Source organism: Equus przewalskii, chromosome 25, assembly GCF_037783145.1.
Source record: "Equus przewalskii isolate Varuska chromosome 25, EquPr2, whole genome shotgun sequence".
Classification (NCBI taxonomy): domain Eukaryota; kingdom Metazoa; phylum Chordata; class Mammalia; order Perissodactyla; family Equidae; genus Equus; species Equus przewalskii.
This window is the reverse complement of record NC_091855.1, coordinates 22744445-22761194: the sequence shown is the minus strand read 5'-3', so window position 1 is coordinate 22761194 and position 16750 is coordinate 22744445. Positions and strand designations below refer to the sequence as shown.

General features: G+C 42.4%; 1 pseudogene; it reads left to right on the top strand.

Annotated features, from left to right (window-relative positions):
* Window positions 1-6567: 6567 nt before the first annotated feature.
* LOC103561875 (cyclin-dependent kinase 1-like) lies at window positions 6568-15697 on the top strand (annotated as a pseudogene).
* The last annotated feature ends 1053 nt before the right edge of the window (window positions 15698-16750 follow it).

Below are 16750 nucleotides of genomic sequence, written 5' to 3'. Positions count from 1 at the left end.
CCCAGCTGTGCCCAATTTTGCCTCCTTTTCCCTAAACACATCTTTCCAGAATGCAGTCTATCTCGAGGGAACCCAAGAGCATAGGGAGAAATCTTAGAGCTTTAAATAGCTTGGAAACCGGGAGAGGATTGGTTATAGCGTAAGTCCAAGGTGGGCTTAGGAAGAAATCAGGCTGATGTGATATGATCAATGATCCAGGGGGCAGGAGGAGGCACGTTCTCTGGGCTGGCCTCATTTATATCATCATTCTAGCCAGAGCCCTGCTCCGTCAGGCTGCCCGGCAGCATCAGCCCCACACAGCAACCCCAGCCAGAGCCTCCAGCGGCTACCAGGTCAGCATCTACACAGGGCAAGCCTCCCCATCCTCCCTCACATGGACCCTAATCTGTGCTCCTTCTCTACTGAAGACGCTCTCTCTTTATTAAAGAACAGAAAGGTTAGAACCATGAGTGAGGGGTCGTACAAAACCATTGCCTTTGGCATCAGACTGAGCAAAGGTCCAATTTCTGATTTAGCACTTACCACTCTTGGCCCTTGGGCCAGTTCTTCTGCAGGCCTTGCGTTTTCTGTTTGTAAATTGTGACTACTACTACCTAACTCATAAGGTGGCTGCGAGGATTAAATGAGATAATATATTTGGACCTTGCCCAAGGTGCTTGATAAAATCCACTTCCTACCCCTCCCACCGTCAGATGATTTTGATTGCCCCAAACTGTATCAAGAGCTACTGGGATCAACACATGACATTATTGAAGAACTTACAGTCTGTAAGCTCCCCGAAAGCAGAGACCATGTCTCTTATTCAGCATTGTATACCTAGTGTCCAGCACAGTGCCTGGCACATGTAGGTACTCAGAAATATTTGTTGAATGACTAATGGATGAATTGCACAAACCTTCATCTTAAGGCCCTGAAAGAGCATCTCGTCCAGGGATGGCAAATCATTTACTTGCTTGCCCACCCCAACTGATATGTAGTTACTACATAGAGCACTGTGTTGAGAAGGATTCTGAGGCCACCTCTGTCCTCAGCAGGAGAAACTGGTGTGATCAATTAGCAATATCTGCCCAAAGTATGAAAAGGGATCAAGCATCACCAGTGCCTGTACTTACTCTCTTTGGTTCAAACCAGCACATCATTTTACAGACGAGAAAATGGGAGATCAAAGATCACGCAGCCAGTTAATGGCAGACTTGTGCACATTCAACTTTGGATGTGACCAGCAGAGAAAAACAAGATTGGCAAAGGCCTGATTTGGAAGATATTGGCAGCAAGTTGGAAACAAAAGGCCAGAGAGACTCCAAGCAGCCTGCCCTTCCAGGCACCGTCCCAGGATGAGCAGTTCTCCTCGACAGCCATTAGCAGAGGTGCAGCACTAATCCAGAAGAAATGCTGAGCGATCGCACAGACTGAGAAATTTCAATTAGGCCCAGAGACCAAACTCCCCATTAGTTAATTCCCTCTTAACCACACTGTTTCCCTTTAGGCCACTTGAGTTTTGCATCTGCCTCCCCCCACTTCATTTCTGGTGAGTGGCCGCGCCTCCCTCTTCCTCAGCCTCCCACGTTCCTGAGTCCCAGCCCTCGTTTAAGACAGATTTGTCTCGTCTCTCAAGATCACTGCTTGAGAGAAGCAGAGAGAAGAGTAATTAGCAAACTCAGCATTCTGGTAACCCTTCGACAGGGAAGGATAATCATTTGTTAGCTTAACTAAATCCCTGTGCCTTGCTTAGCTGTCTGACATTGACAGAGAAATGAGAATGGGCTTCCTGACCGTGCCTGGGGCTCTGCAAGAGACTTGTGAGGCAAGCAGAAAGTAAAATAAATTTTGTTTTCCTTTAAAACTGAAGACTCCTCTCAAGGAAGTGGAGCATAACTTCACACTCCGTAAGTGTGGGCTGTCCACGGTGACTTCCTTCTAAAGAGTGCAGTATAAAAGGAGGCGAAAATGGGGCCGGCCCATTGGCATAGCAGTTAAGTTCTCACGGTCTGCTTCGGCGGCCCAGGGTTCGCTGGTTCGGATCCCAGGTGCGGACCTACACACTGCTCATCAAGCCATGCTGTGGCAGGCATCCCACATATAAAGTAGAGGAAGATGGGCACGGATGTTAGCTCAGGGCCAGTCTTCCTCAGCAAAAAGAGGAGGACTGGTGAGGATGTTAGCTCAGGGCTAGTCTTCCTCAAGAAAAGGGTGGGGCAAAAATGATAATAATAACTTTACATTGGAGAAACCTGACCAATGCTGTGGTAGGCAGGTGGTCAAGGTCAGCATCATCAGTGGTATTGATACGGTGTGATGAGAAGGACATTTCACCTCTGTGGTCTTCCTCCCCAAAACCCACAACCCCAGTCTAATCATGAGGAATACATCAGACAAACCCAAACTGAGGGACAGTCTATAAAATGCCTGGCAGGTACTCCTCAAAACTGTCCAGTTTATCAAAAACAAGGAAAGTCTGAGAAATTGTCACAGCCAAGAGGAAACTAAACATAATGTGGTATCCTGATGGGATCCTAGAACAGAAAAAGAAAATTAGGTAGAAACTAAGGAAATCTGAATAAAGTATGGCCTTTAGTTAATAATAGTGTATCAATGTTGGTTCATCAGTGGTAATAAATGTTCTATACTAACGTAAAATGTTAATACCAGGGGACACTGGGTGTAGGGTATATGGGAATGCTCTGTATTATCTTCACACTTTTCCTATAAATATAAAGCTATTCTAAAATAAAACATTTATTTAAAAAAAGAAAAAAAACTTGAAGGCAAAAGTCTTAAAGGTCATCTCCAGAATAGCCCAGGCAGGTGGCTCTGGTAGCACTTCTGGCGACAGGACTTGTCCACATTCTCCCTCCCTCTGAAATGACTTTTTCTCATTGAGCAGCCAACTGGCCCCTTCTCTTCCTACCCTACTGGTCTGAGTTCTGCCCACTGAAAGCCATAGGAAAAGTCTGGAGTCTAGACTCTCTTCCCAATAGAGGCCTCGAATGTTTCAGAGTTATGCTTCATCAAACCAAAAGAGACCAGCAAACATGTCCCAGTGCCAAACTTTCATTTTTGAGACAAGGAAGCTCAGACCCGAGGAGGCAGGAAACTCGCCCAGTCACACAGACCCTGAAACCCAGCTTTGTTCACACCAGTCTAAAGCCCTTTTCTTTATAACACGCTGCTCTTAAGAAGAAGGTTAACGTGTGTCCCTGGTTTTCTCTCTAGTGTACACATCACCATTTCCTTCACCAGTCTTCATAGTTTGGGACATCCAGATGCTCCACTTCTCTCCTAGGAAGACCCTCTTGAGCTTGTGAATGTCTCTCTGACCCTCTCCATAGTCCTTTCCGGAAGCAGTCAGGATTAGAGATGTTAATGAAACCAATATCCCCTCCCTCCTAACAGGTCATGTCCCAAATTGAATAGAATGCTCCAGAAGAGAACTAACCAATGTTACTCTGTCGCACAGAGTTACGAATAAATAAGCACAACTTCCTTAAGTAAGCCTTAGATACACATTGTCTCATGCATGAAAAATGGGTCCTCATGCAGCCTTTAGCCATGTCAAGGTCAAAGTTACCATCACTCTATGGCCCCATTCCACCTCCTTCCTATCTCTTCCAAAAAGCTTTTACCCACTGAGGAGGGATAACAGAAGGAGCCAGGTGAGAACCAACAGTCACTGAGACTACAAGGTGCATTATATACATCACCCATTGATTCATTCAGTTAGCACTTATTAAGCACCATGATGTTCCAGGAATTGGGGGAAGAACTGTGAATACAAGGACCATAAGATACCATCCAAGACCTCAATGATTTCAGTCCGCTAGGAAAGACCCTCATGTCAACAACAAATTGCAGAACCATGTGACAAACAATGGAAGCATGAAGTTAGGAGGTAACACCCAATACTTTCGGAAGGAAATATTGTTTGCCTATAACTATATTTTCCAGATGAGGAAGCTGAGGCTTCAAAAAGTCAAGCACCTCACTCAAAGAAATGAGTTACTCAGTTGATGGAGGCAGAGATTTGAATTCAGTGCGACAAAGCTCCAAAGTCCATACTTTTCCACTGTAAACATGTTTCCCAAACTAAGTTGTTGATTCATATTCTACAAAACATGTCCTATGATCAGTTAAGTTTGAGAAGATAGAATACCGTTTCTTCTCCATGGAAATTCAAAATGTCCATATGAATAATAAAGGCTCTAAGAAGTCTTGTAACAAAATGAGAAGGACTTTTAGCCTGATGACATGAAGGTAAAGATATATGTTGGGCCGAGACCACTGCATTCATCTCCAAATTCTATTCTTTGCCCAAACAGCCTTCCAGAGTTCCCCAGGTAGCTCTGAGGTCCTGACTTGCAGGATGCCAGTAGAAGTTCTGGAGGTATTATGCCAAAGGGGAGGCAAAAAGAGAGAAGAAAGACACCTGGCAACATAAGGTAGGAAAGAGTGGAAGTGGTTAGGAAAGGGAAGTTCCTTGGAGAGAAAGAGAGAGGTAAACATTACCCTGTTGCAGTAGCTTTGGTTTTCAGGCACTGCTCATGATCATGAAATGCTACTGATAGCACCGTATTTATTGCCTTTTTTTAATCAATCTTCCTGCATCAGAGTTTCTAAACTATGACACTGTCGACATTTTGGGCCAGCCAATTCTTTGGTGCAGGAAGAGGACAGTCCTGTGCATTGTAAGATGTTCAGCTGCACCCCTGGCCTCTACCATATGCCAATGGCACGTCTCCCTCAGGTTTAAGAACCAAAAATGTCACCAGACATTGCTGATTGTCCCCTAGGGGGCAAAATCACCCCCAGTGTTGAACCATTGCCCTAAATCTTCTTTGGTGTCCCTCATTATCCCATGCTACTATAAACTCCAAATAAGCAATTAGCCTAAAAACAAAGACATAACCTCTCCTGAATATTATCCTCTGGGCCTCAAGCTGCTTTCCAAAAAGACCCACTACTTACTGCCAAATCATGCAACTTCTACTCATTCCTGAAGGCCCGTCTCAAATCTCACCATTTCCTTCTGTGAAGTCTTCCTGCCAACTTGAGCCAACTCAACCCAGCTCAACTTGACCCATCGCCTTCCTGCTCTATCCTACCACTCAGGGTACAGTATAGCACAGTAGCGGTACGTGATTGACTTCAATTGAACATCTATGTATATTTGATCTTGTACTGATCTATAATTCATTTTGAGTGAGCAAACGCTGATAGAGCGTGTGTGATGTGTCAGACGCCATGCTGGTGCAGTGTTACATAGAGACATAAGGATGTGACTTTTACCTTTAAGAAGTTCACAGTCTCATGGGGAATGTAGACCGGAAGTTACAGTTCTACATAGCAGCTTGTCTACCTCCTCTGTGGATCCCTGAGGGTAAAGACAAAAGGCCCAAGCTTCTTTTGTGTCCACCACAGTGCTGAGAGCACACAGTAGGTGCCCAAGAGATTGCACTGAACTAGAATCCACGAGGAAGAGAGCTTCTGTGAGAACTCATCTCCACAGAGGCAATTGACATCCATCTTCGACTCCTCTGGGCAACTTCTTTTATGAAGTGGTGGTAAAGTTAAATGGTAGTTGTCTTGGAAAAATAAAAAGAAAGCAATCCTATGTAAGTTACCTTGCCTTTCTTTTTTTTAACTTTTGCTCTGTGAAATCCAAAAATCCATGACCCATGGCTTGAATAGAGAAAGAACAGGAAAGGAAAGAGGGAGGGGGGCAAGGAACATATTTAAACAATTAGGAAGTAATGAAGACTTTGCAAAAATAACTATCGACAAGAAATAAGCTAGGGAATACTTGAAAAATGTGAACACATACAAAATCAGCAAATTGTAAAAGTCTGCATTATTGAGGCTTTGGGGGAAATACAGTAACACTCTAACATTTTTGAAAAGTGATGGAAAACAGAGGAAGACAAAAGGAGTTGTTAACCTGAAAATACAGAGCCAAAATGAGAGGCAGGGAGGCATTTACTTTGAGATCAAAGAATTGCAATTCAAAGAGCACAGATCCAGGTAGAAACCCAAATAATGTCCCAGTTACAGGAGGGGGGCTCAGAGTTCTTATGGGAAAAAGGGAGGATGAGTTAAGCTGTCCTAGAGAAGACTTCACTGGTGCTGCATAAGGTGAGGCTAGACTTGTACTTCGTTGATTGGTTAGCAATTCAGTCATCAGCAAAGTCCAATTTCATCAGTCCTTACAAACAGGATATTCTTGTCCTTACTGACTTCTTGGAATGTTGGCAGTTTGGTCCAGTTTGGAAGATAAAGAAAATAAAACGTGCAAGGCAATTCCTCTGCAATGGCTGCTCCGGCTCTATTTTAATATGGCTTTACTCATGTCCTCTCTCACCGCGTGTGGAAAGACAGGTGGAGGCGTTCACTTTCCTAAGCCGGAAAAAACAAGAGCCCTAATGGCCATGGTTGAAGAAGGCTGGCTTTAGCATTTCAAAGAAACAATGGAAAAGCATTTTAAACGTTTAAGCAACACTGATGAATAGAGGTTGCATGGACAACAAGCTATAGAGCAGAGACACAGCCTCCAGTTTGAGTGAGGAGGCAGACTCCATGGGCGTCAAAGCTCAGAGATGCTGGATGAAGAGGAGCACGGGTATTAATATTCCTACTGACACATTAAGAGTTCCCCTGGCCCTGCAGCCTTTTTCCTTCCTCTCCTTTGACTTGAAGGAGTATCACATGTGGCATTTATACGCAAGCCTTGAAAAGCTGGTGGCTGAGAAAGTTTCCCAAGGATTGTCTCCTTACCATCCACTCAGGAAAACCAAGAGCGACCAGAGAAAGGGGAGCATGATCCAGCGCAGGGAGTGGAGGTCAGGCCAGTCTGTTTCAAAGGGTGCCTCAGTGTAGAGTCTTTACAGTTCTACACCCACTTCAGGACATGCTCCACCCACCCTCTCTGCTTCAGCCACACCCGCAGCCAACCCCGCCCCAACACCATTCTCCACCAGCAAAACATTTTCCTACTCACCTTTGCCAGCCACCAAAAACTCAGGAATCCAGCTAAACACCAGCCAAAGACTTCCCCAGTGTGGAACTGGGGCCCAAGAGCCAAAAACCCAAGTCAGGAGGAGGAGTGGTGGCAATGTACATCTTGTGAGCCGAGGGGCAGGAACCAAGACCATCCCCACAGCAGGTGCCGGTCAACCTTAGGCAAAAGTTTTAAAACAAAGACTGAGAGACCCTAAAGAAAAGACGGCATTTCCTTAGCCAAGTCCAAACTTTGCTAAGGAGGCACAAGGCCTTTGATGCAGTTACTTTTAGGCCACAGCTCCTGTCTATCCAGCTGAGAAAACTGGAGCGTCATAGAAGAGTAGCACCCACTGGCCCCTGGGAAGACGCACAGACCTCAAGGCCAGCCCGGGCCATGAGATGTATCCACAGAACAGGAGACAGGGTCTCTACGGACCTGAATACACCAGCCCAAGAACTTGAAAATGAGAGGAATGAGTCTGTCTTTTAAAATCAGAGCAAAGATATGCAATGCCTGCCTGGCGATATTAACATATCTATAGACAGAATGTTCCATTAAAGGAGAAAGTCTCTTAAGGGGGTTGTTTATCAGATTGTCAGTCCTGACTCCTTATAGGTGGCAAAATCAAGTAGTGGGTCACTGGAATTTTTTAAAAAATGAAATAGCATAGGATAGAAAATATAAGAATGCATCACGTGTAATAGTGGTAATGTGTGTGTGTGTGTGTGTGTGTACATAAGTAGGTGCATACTCATCTCAATTTAAAATGTATTTCTTTACTGTAGGTCATGGTCAAAAAACACTTTGAAAGCCATTGCTCTCAAATAAACACAGGCAGAGTCTAACAAGGTTCTAGTCAAACTACTCATTCCTTCATTCATTCAAAAATATGCATTGTACACCTACTATGTGCCAGGCCTCTGCTGACACTGAGAATACAAGCTAATAGTCACAATAGCAACCATTCTTGTTCTTGTTTTATACTTGGCACACTTCTAAGTTCTGTGCATATGCTAACACATTTAGCCCTACAAAGCCTATGAGCTAAGTTCCCCTATTAGCAACCTCTTGTTCAGATGAGTATCTTGCCAAGGTCATATAGCTAGTAAGCAGCAGGGCTGGAATTTGAGCCATCCAGTCCAGCTGCAGAGGTTTTGCTCTTAACCACGAAGAAATAGTGCCCAAGGACTTGCCTACTGCTCCCAGCGACACCCTTGTTGCAGCAATGGGTTGTCCTAACCCAAGCCACTATGGATTGGACCTATGTTACTAAATCCCCTGGTCTACACTTGAGCTGGCTGGTCAAATGGAGGCTCATACTCTGCTTCCTGAGAAATCTGCCCTAAGAGAGAGAATGCGCTGCCCAAAACGTCCATTCCCCTTGGCATTTCTCACCACACATATCGATGGACTAGCATTCTCCCGATATAAACTATGTACCCCAATGTCAATGAGCTTCATGGGCTGACACATCAGTATTTGGGCGCTGCAAGCCTGAGGGTCAGTCCAAGGAAATGCCCTTGAATAGCTACGTGCCCTTGGCTAAGTTACCTTTCTGTGCCTCAGTTTCCACGACTATGAAATTAGAATTATAACAATATCTACTTCCAAAGGTTGTTGTAAGGATTTAATGAAATGGTGTATGTAAGGTGTTCAGCAAATGCCTAGCATACAGTGTTAGTGAATTATGATTATTTGTCGAGCACTGGCTAGTATTGAACTATCATCCAGTGGGAGAAAGAAAGTACAAGCAAGATCACACCTGTAGAATGCTATGTGGGTATAGGGGAGTTCAGGGAAAAGGTGCTTAACTCAGCCAGGAAACTTCAGAGAGAAATTAACTTGAGAGGAGTCTTGAAGACTGAACCAATTGGTAAAGAATGGGGGAAAGGACATCCATCCATCTGGAGGGAACACCTCACCTCGGCAAAGATACAGAGGACCTTCATGTGCAAGTGTATAGGAATAAATAAAAATACATAAACACAATTTCTCCTGATGGGCATGCCCATGGGCAATATTACCCAAAAAAATCTCCAGCAAAAATTCCTGCAGTACAAGTTTTTCCAAAGTTGATTCAGGTATTAAAATATACATGTAACGTGCATATTTGTACATACTCACTTCTAGGCAGGTAAAAACCTCAGCCCTAAAAGAAACTTATAGAAAAAACATCAGTCCCTAAATGCATTAGAAACGAGACTCTTTCCCATGAGGCTGGGCATGCTTTAGAGAAGTATTTCTCAAGGTGTGGGTCCCAGACTTGGAACTTCTTAGAAATGCAGATTCTCGTCCTCACCCAGACCCACTAAATCAGAAATTCTGGAGGCGGGGCCCAGCCATCTGTGTCTGAGAACCACTGCTTTAGAGAAAGTTGCCAAGAAGCAGACAAAGATAAAAACAACAGCAGTTCAGGCAACAACTCATGTGAAGGGCTGTGCTCGCTGTGCCCAAAGCCGGGCATGATTTAACACAGCAGCCAAAGAGCTCAGGATCTGTAAACCCATGGCCCTGAGTTTGAACCCCAACTCTTGTACTTGATGATTGCTACTTCCCTTAATCCCTGCATCCTCATCTGCAAAATAGGGATAATGATTCCTGCCTCTTAAGGTTGTTCTCAGGACTCAGTGAAATGTTACCTATAAGGCACGTAGCACAGTAACAGCCAACATGCTGGGAGGAAATTCAAGCAAATCCATCCTCTCAGAAGAGTGTTAACATCTCAGTGAGTTCCAATACCCTTTGGAACAGAGGTCTTCAAAGTGGGGTACACATATTCTTGGGGGTATGAGCAGACTTGGTTTGGGGGCATGGATAGATTTATGAGGATCAATTTCCAAATCCTCACTTTTCCTCCAGACTCTCCTAAAATTGATCTGCATCAGGCAAGCTCTCTTTCCCCACCTTCTCTCACAGGAGCCCTCCTCCCACTTACCAGTAGAAAGGCACGGTTCTCACTCATCCCAAATCTTAATATGATGCATCCTGGAGCATAAACTTCCAGGGCTCCAAACAGGGGGGTAAATAGAAATACTGAGGTTGTGAATGTCTCTGGTGAGCGGGTAACAAATCCATTTGCAAGTGAACAACTCAAACGATTCGTTCCAAGTCAGGCGGTGTCCACATAATCGAAAGAGGACCTAATTGAGCTGTCAGCTGATAGATCATTAAAAATAATTTTTGATGATAGATCACTATGTGATTTTGATACACGACTTGGAAGTAGCTCAAATAATTCAAATATTACAATATTCCTTACATTTCCATCTACTTATGTGAACATTTTCAGCACTTGTGTCTTAATAAACAAAAAATGAGATTGTAATTGGCTCACTCTAGCAATAAGTAATATTCACCCACAGATACATGAGATAATTTTTAAAAATCCCATCCATCTCACAACAGATGCATTTCCAATGAATTTCACTTCTAGTGTTTAATAATTATGTGTGAAAATATATAATATATTTATGTTGTTTTTCTCAATTGTATGGTAATAATTTTAATGATAATTCAATCCAGAAGACATATTTCAATACTTAAACCTTTTAGTCATGTAAAATGTTTCAAAATGCTATTTCAATTTATATGTATGTTTTGCATGCAGAGAAGTATAATACAGAAATCAATAAAAACTTTGAAGCATAAAAATATATTACTTTAGGATAAAATTCTGTGGGGAAAGTAGAATAAAAATGTAAGTTCAAGGAGAAAAGGAATGATGTAAAAATTTCTGAATAGTAAAGGAAAGTTTGTGTCTTTTTAAGCAGAAGGGTAGTATCAAGTCACTATGGTATTTAGACTTCATTGGAAACTTTAAAAAGAACAATATAAAGGTTTACTTTAAAATGTCAGTATTTACAATATGCCAAAATTACTATGTAATTTTGCAACTATGTAAAGTTATAATGAAAAACTGCAGATATCAAGTTAAAAGTGTGCAAGTGTTCTTGGGGCTGGCCCAGTGGCATAGCGGTTAAGTTCACATGCTTCCCTTCAGAAGCCTGGGGGTTCATGGGTTCAGATCCCGGACATGGACCCACACACTGCTCGTCAAGCCATGCTATGGCGACATCCCACATACAAAATAGAAGAAGATTGGCACAGATGTTAGCTCAAGGCCAATTTTCCTCACCAAAAAAAAGTGTGCAAAGGGGAGCATTTTCTCTCAAAATCCTCTCAAGGGATATACAAGGAAAAACATTTGAAGACCTCTGCTCTGGAAAACCTCCTCCTTCTTCTCCTCTTTCTTTGACAAATAAATATGTTAACCAGAAATGAGGTTCTCAGTGCTACACTGGATGCTAACAAGCATTCCAGAGAAGTAACCAGCATTGTCTCAGTTTTGAATAACTCACCACCTAGTTGAACTAACCAGAAAAAAAAAAAACACATAAAAGAGTTGAGGTATGTGGTAGATGCTGGTCTTGCCCACATGGTGTTCAGATTCTCCTGTGTCCTTCCTAAGTGAATCCAGACTCTGTTTAGGATTGCAAGATGCCCAGGTAAATACTCATTTCCTCAGTCTCCCTTCCCATTAGAAGTGGCCATGTGACAAAATTCTAGCTGATGAGACATAAGACCCGGGGATTTCTGAGAAAGCTTTCACTTTCCTAATAAAACCATATAGATAAGGCTGTCTCTGCCTGTCCCTTGTTCTTCTTGAATGTTGATGCAATGTCTGGAGCTACAGCAGTTATGCTAAAATGATGAGGCAACAAGCATGAGGACAAAAGTTAACATACTAAGGATGGTACAAGGACATATGGAATGATCCTGGGTCCTGAAGCTGACCAGTGAACTAATGCCAACAAGAGCCCACCTCCAGACTCCCACTACATAAAACATGCACATATGCTTCTACTGCTGTAAACCAATGTTAGTTGGATATTCCAGTTACTTTTATGGTATAACAAGTTACTCCAAAACTTGGTGACATAAAAAGGCATTTTATTAAGCTCATAGATTCTACGGGTCAAGAATTCAGACAGGGTTCAGTTGGAATGGCTTACCTCTACTTCATAATGTCTGGGGCCTCTGCTGAGGAGACTCAAACAGCTGAATGACTCAAATACCTAGGAACCAGAACAGCTAGACCTGGAGAATCCACTTCCAAGATGGCTTTTTCACTCATATGTCTGGTACCTGGGCCGGGATGACCAAAGACTAGAATCAGATGGGACTGTTGAGCAGAGTGCCTACACACATGACCTCTCCAGATGCCTTAAGCTTTTCACAGCATCATGGCTGGGTTCTGAGAGCAAGTGTTCCGAGAGACCTAGGTGGAAATTGAACAGCTTTTTATGACTTAGCCTCATGAAGAGGTCACGCAGTGTCATTTCTGCAGGACTTGGTTGGTCAAAGCAGTCACCAGACAGGAGACACAGACCCCAACTCTCAAGGGGAGCAGTATCAAAGAACTTGCACCCATTTTTTTCTAAACCACCACATCAGTTGAGGTTTTTTCCATTGTAACTTAACACATTCCTAATTGGTACAAAGGATGATATAAGATAACATAAAGTAGACGTGAAGCTGACCAGCACCATTCGGCTGTTGAACTCAAAGGAGGAGAGAGAATGAGAGAAATAGTCAAGAAAGCCCTCATCATAAACAAACACTGATTGAGGGCCTCTAAGTGCACAGCCCAGAATAAAATGCCATGAGGACTGCAGAAATACTACAAGACTCGGTATCCATCCCCAACACTAGATATGAGTTCAAATCTCTATCTTCCATACACTAGCAACGTGGCTTTGGAAAATCCTAGCTGAGCCTCAGTTTGTAAATCAGCAAAATTATGGTGAGGCCTAAATAAAATAGCATGAGAAGGGCCTAGCATAGTGCATGGCACTCAGTAAGTGCTCAACAAATGCTGTGCAAGTGTTTATTCATTCAAAGAACTTACCGTGTGGGAAAATTGAATGAGCACCAACCATAAAATTGACAGACTTAGTATTCCCCAAACATAAATCAGACCCCCAAACTCCCTTATGGGCTCAGCAGGCTTCACTGAAATTTGTCTAGTGCTAAGTTTAGATGACTTAGCCCAATTCTTCTGGAGGGAAATTAGAACACACTTTAGAAGATCTTCTGAGGTCCAGGCTAAGAGTCAAGCCTTTTGCCTGCAAAGCCCATCCCCACCATTGCTGCCAATTTGGAAAAATCTATAGCATTTCTTGTGAGAGGCCAACCATTCCAATCTGGGATAAGTTTTCTAAATATTAGATCTGAATTGATTTATTTTATCCCTAAATGCATTGGGCCACAGTCTTCCTGAATGGATTAAGTCAGACCTTCTATTTTTAGCAGCTGGCTCATTCAGTCCATTTCCTTACTATAAATACCTGAGTGCACTTGTTTTAAAGTAGAACTCTTTTGTCATCTGATTGTCCCAGTCTAGATTACAGGGGGAGAGAAGAGAGAGAATGAAAAATGAGATAGAGGAGAAAGAGAGACTGCATTGCCCTACTCTGCTCGCCAGCTATTTTCACAGACTCCAAGATGCATCGCTGACTGGATACAGGAGAAAGCCAAGAGGGTCTAGCCCTTTTCAGCAGATTAACCTTGAGAAGTTGGCAGCTACTGGGGACTTGATGGAGCCACGCAGACTCTTTCCTAACATGTCATCCACTGACAGTTCCCCCTTCCGAATCCCATGTCTCAGCCTCCCTGCTCATAAATATGGACACTGACCCCAGCCTCTGAGGCAGGCCAAGAGAGTTTTCTCCTGGTCTTAACATTCTTGAGTGAAAATAAATTGTCATAATATCTCATACCCATCTCCCTGAAGTCCCAGAGTAGGAGACACTGAGCTTTCAATGATACTGATCAAACCCCCTCTGAGCTCAAAGCACTAAGAGGAAATAGTCAGGCCAGAGTCAGATTAAGGAATGGGTCTGCCAGGCAGCTCCCTGGAGCGTCAATACATGAGGAAAGGTACGCTCACACATCACCAGTGGCTAGTACGTCACTGGAAACTTAAGGACATGGAGGAAAACAATGCGGTTTCAAATCACACATTTTTTACTTCTCCGGAAAAGTAGAGTTTGTGGTTAAAGGAATACTATAAAATGATCCTGAAGATGTGCCTAAGACCCCTAAGGGCCATGTTTTCAATAGTGAATATCTATCATTTTAGGGTAGCTATATCTTAATACTCTCCCTATTTTGAGGTTTCTATCAGCAGTCTTCCTTCTCATTCTTCCACTCACTATCCCAATTTTCAGCTCCTCTTCCAAATTAAACAAATACTTGGTTTGAACAAATATATTGATTGAAGCGGGTAGCAAATGATCAATAGTCCACCAAGATTCCACATCTCAGTCTGGACATTTCCCCCAAGGATCTCAGAGGGCTACAAAAATCCACTTGCCCAAGTTTCAGGCACCAAAGGACCACTGTGATCCCAACAGCAGCCCATGGGGAGCAGAGTCTCCTGGCCGCTCTCAGATGCACAAAGCGCAGATGTGTCTCAAATAACAGAAAAGAGAAAAGTATTCATCAAATATTTTCAAAAACAATTCATACATGATGACCAAGGAGGGTTGATCTCAGGAATGCAAGGCTGTTTTAACACTCAAATATTAATCAATGTAATTCACCATATTAACAAAACAAAAAAGAAGAAAAACCATATAATTATCTCAATAGACTCAAAAAGATTATTAGAAAATGATTTGTAATAAAAGGTCTCAGGGCTCTTGGAAGTTGAGGAAAGAGTGACACAGACATGGTACCTGCCTCTATCACTCCAACACCCCCAACCCCACCCTGCCACCATCACAGAATAATAAGCTGGGCTCTACCATACCTATTGAGTAACTAGGGAAGGTTATACCAAAATAAAGAAAACTGGAGAAGATACCTATGAAGTTATGTATAAGGGCAGACACAATACAACAGGTCAAGTGGTAGCCATGAGGAAAATCAGACTAGAGTGCAAAGAGGAAGGATTCCTAGTACTGCAATTCAGGAAATTTCTCTATTAAAAGAACTCTGTCATCCAAATATAGTCAGTCTTCCAGACGTGCTTATGCAGGATTCTAGGTTATATCTCATCTTTGAATTCCTTGGATCTTAAGAAATACTTGGATTCTATCCCTCCTGGTCAGTTCATGGATTCTTCACTTATTAAGATTGTCTGTACCAAATCCTCCAAGAGATTGTGTTTTATCACCCTAGAAGAGCTCTTCACAGAGACTAACAACCTCAAAACCTATTGATAACAAATGAACGATTACTAGCTGATTTTGGCTTTGCCGGAGCTTTTGGAATACCTCTTAGAGTATACACACATGAGGTAGTCACTCTCTGCTATAGACCTCCACAAGTATTGCTGGGGTCAACTCACTATTCAACTCCAGTTGACATTTGGAGTCTAGACACCATATTTGCAGAATTAGTAACTAAGTAGCCACTTTGCCATGGGGATTCAGAAGTTGATCGACTCTTCAGGATTTTCAGAGCTTTGGACACCCTCAACAATGAAGCATGGCCGGAAGTGGGATCTTTATAAAATTATAAGAATATGTTTCCCAAGTGGAAAACAGGAAGTCCAGCATCTCATGTCAAAAACTTGGTTAAAATGGCTCGGATTTGCTTTCAAAAGTGTTAGTTTATGATCCTGCCAAACAAGTTGCTGGCAAAATAGCCCTGAACCATCCATGTTTTAATGATTCAGACAATCAGATTAAGAAGATGTAGCTTTCCGACAAAAAGTTTCCACGTGTTGTATCAAGAACAGATAGCTATACTTTTACTGTTAACTCTATTTCTGTCTCATATGTTTTTCTTTTCTTTGTTGTAAAGCTTCAGCTGTACATCATCTTCTAATTTCAAGCGTAACTTAAAATGTAAATATTGTTCTATAGGAATTTAAATGTAATTCTGTGTACATGTGTAGATCTCACTGTAACAACTATTTGTTACTCTAATAAAACTATAAATCTAGTATTGATGACAGGAATTGGTAAAAATTAAAAAAACCTCTCAGTAAATTAATAACAGAAGAAAACTTCCTCAATCTGATAAAGGGCATCTCTTGAAAACTACATCTAACATCATACTTATGGTGAACGACTGAATAACTTCCCTTAAGATCAAGAACAAAGCAAGACTATCTGTTTTCACCATTTTATTCTACATTATCCCAAAAGTCCTAGCCAGTTTAATAAAGCAGAATATATAAAAGGCATCCAGATTTGAAAAGAAATAAAACTATCTTTGTCACAGATGACATGATTGCCTATGTTGAAAATCCTAAGATATCTGCAAAAGGGCTGATTCTAGCAAGGACACAAGATACAAGGTCTATTAAAAAATAGAATTTCTCTATTCTAGAAACAAAGAATTGGAAATCAAAATAAAATAGATACCATTAATTATTTTTAAAAATATTGTATTAGTTTTCAATTGCTGTGTAACAAATCACTACATTAGCAGCTTAAAACAACATTTATTATCTCCCACAGTTTCTTAGAGTCAGGAATCTGGGAGTAGTTCCATTAGGTGGTTCAGCCCAGGGTCTCTCAGGAAGCTGCAGTCAAGATGTTAGCCAGGGCTGCTGTCATCTGAAGGCATGACTGGGGCCGGAGGATCCACTCATTCACATCCTGTTAGTGGAGGCCTCACGTCGTCACTTATGAAGGTCTCCATTTTTCACCACATTGGATCTCCCAACAGAGCTGTTCCCATGTCTTCCAGAGTAAGCAGTGCAGGAGAGAGCAAAGGAGAAGTCGGGATGCCTTTTATTACCAA